Genomic DNA, 3,046 nt, shown 5'->3' on the forward strand with positions numbered 1-3,046 from the left:
GACGTGTTTGCTTTCGTAGCAATACTGTATCACGTTTATTTTTTATAAAAAAAAAAAACTCTTAAAATGATACACAAGCAAGCAATGATGTTGACTTGAAACTTACAAGTAGTATACACACTATACACAATCTTTGATGAAGGAATCGATTTTGTCGTTGGAAAAAGAAAACAATCAAACCAATCAAGATCTCATTATTCAAGTGATAATGTTTTTATTTTTGAATAATACAGATGGCCTATATATGTTAGTTAGGTACTCTTATCATTAGAGTATATATAGTTTACAGAAAAATCATAAAAACAAATCTAAGTCTAGTTCTACAGTATTTATAATTACCATTTAAATTTTAAAAAATCATTTTATTTTCATTTGTTTAATTGTATGTAAATAAATATCAAGTCTTTTTATTAAAATTAAATATTACTAAATCACACACACACACACACACACATGTACACATGTATATATATTGTTTTTATGAAAAATTGTATTACACAAAGTAAGGATTGTCGTTTATAAATAGTGATTTCCTTGTACCACAAAGGATTCTAGTTTTTTTTTTCTTAAATAAAGATTTCAATATCAAATGAATTTTGTTAAATATTGAATTAAGAAAAAATGAATTTAAGACGACTTAAAATATGAATATAAGACGATTAGAAAGGAAAAAAAAAATGAGTTTTGTTAAAACTAGCTAATGTAAGAAAAGCTAGCTCCATATTAAATTAAAAGATTATATAACTAATCAATTTATTGAAAATTATTGACATGTTTGAAGCTCTCCACTTAGTCAGACCCTCAACTACCGTACATTGGGCATATCAAGCATAGGAATTAGGAAAATTAAACTCCATTTTTTATTTATTGATTTGGATCCTATCAATGGTTTGATTTACTTGCATTATTTAGAGTTGAAATATGATTAGATTAAAACATCAGCATGCGAATTGTGTGATTGCAATTTTCCTCGTTAATATTAATTTATAAATATATTGACCGGCACTTTACGCGGGATAAGCAATTATATTAAAATATATTGATAAATTATGCGGATCATGACATATCAAATATATTTGGCACTTAGCTATGAAATAATTGTTAATTAAATTAGAGATCTTGGGTTTAGGATTGGAACTTGTTTTGTAATTGTTGCTGTATATTCACCAATTTTTCTTAAAATAATTCAGTTGACAAAAAAAAAAATATCTTGGGTTTAATTAGAATCTAAATTAAAGAAGCTCGGCATAGCTCTCTACTAGGTAAACAAATATGGAGGACGGTTCCAAACCCCTTACAAGCCTTTCTATGGTCACGACCATTATATTATGCAGTGAGTAAACTAAAAAAGATTATAGAGTTCAATTAGTTCATATTCCAACATCTTTTCGGATATTCCTCCTAGAACTCATATTCCTTATAAGACCAACCTTAATCAAAACTGTAAGAATAAGTGGGTTTGTCGACAATAGGATTGTGGAGTGTAATAAAGATGCTCTTGAAGAAGTGTTTACACACTTATATACATGAGGATACTCCACTGATTCTTGCCACAATAGTGGGACCAAGGAGTGTAAAAGATTGCTAACTGACAACGACTCAAGCAAGTATTCAGTAAAGTGGCTATTGGGTAATGAGTCTGATGATGAAGGTTCCTCCTCACAGTCCTTCATTCGAGGGTTCAATTCTAAATTCTTCGTTTAGTAAGTTTTGGAAATTTTAGACAAAACCTAAATCTATGGAAAGCTCTTACTAACGCTTTGGTTGTTATATACAATATTAATTAAGTCGAAGTTAACAAAGGAAGCTAAATGTTTATGAAATTTGTTATGGACAAAGTGGTTTCAACCATTTTTCTAGTGAAGACATTTATTGGAATGATTGGATTACAATATGATGGAAACTTCGCTGTAAGCATTACATGATAGTGTATTAAAACCGAAAAAATATTAGGAATACAATCATACAATATCCCACATTAGAAGTTGAGTAGGATCTTAAGTGGTATATATAATATATGAGTCTCTCCACTAATTGCCAATTGATTTTGAATTGGAAGCCCAATCTAATATGGTATCAGAGCCTAGTCCACACATGCTCAATCCAATCCACAATCGGTTCGGCCCAATAGTTAGCCCACCGATTTATGCCCGAACAAATCAATCTTAAGTGGTATATAGAAAATATAGACCTCTTCACTCATTGCCAATTAGTTTTGAACTAGAAGTCCACAATCTAATAAAAAAAATATAGTTCTTTTGAATACATAGTTAGAGGTTTGACGTGGCCAATTTGGAAACTTTGAATTTTGACTAAATGTCAAATCGATCATTTTAGAGGTTAGAGAAGATTCTCAACCAACAAATGTGCGTCAGAACCCTGTTGTGTCTAGTCGTGCCATGCCAAATTGGACCAAAATTTGAGATGTGAAATCTGGATATGACATTTGGGAAAATGGGTTTACAATTTATACGTTTATGAGCCCAAGATTCACTTCAAATTATGTTGTTAATTAATTCAACGGAAGGTTTCCTCTCTCGATTGGAAAATGAGAAATGGACATGATGATTTGATTCTTAACTCTTGTCATTCTCTATCAATGCTCATTAAAATCAATAATCTCCTTATTTTTTCCCAACTTTTACGTAAGTCATCCAAGTCATATCGCTAGTATTTTTTGATCTTCTGATTATGAATGTTTGCAAATTAGAAGAAGTACAGTTGTATCTTGGGTAACCATCATAGTTTAAAACCATCACACTATACGAGGCGTTGGAAGATTTAAGGAAAATATCCAACGTTTCATCTTTGTTATTTTTCTTCACTTTTTCACAAAAATTTGAAATCTAATCAAATAGATTAAAAAAAATGATAGTAGATATAAGAAAGATGATAGTAGATAATTAGAGAAATCTCATTCTACATCCAAAGTAGAAGATGGTCCATTTGACTTTTAATAAAATTTCAACACATGCAAAAGAGCCAATGCGAACCTTCATTTCCTATTCAAACAATTTTTTTTTTTTTTTTTTTTTTTTTTTTTTTT

Source organism: Camelina sativa, chromosome 6 (genome assembly GCF_000633955.1).
Source record: "Camelina sativa cultivar DH55 chromosome 6, Cs, whole genome shotgun sequence".
In the NCBI taxonomy this organism is placed as follows: domain Eukaryota; kingdom Viridiplantae; phylum Streptophyta; class Magnoliopsida; order Brassicales; family Brassicaceae; genus Camelina; species Camelina sativa.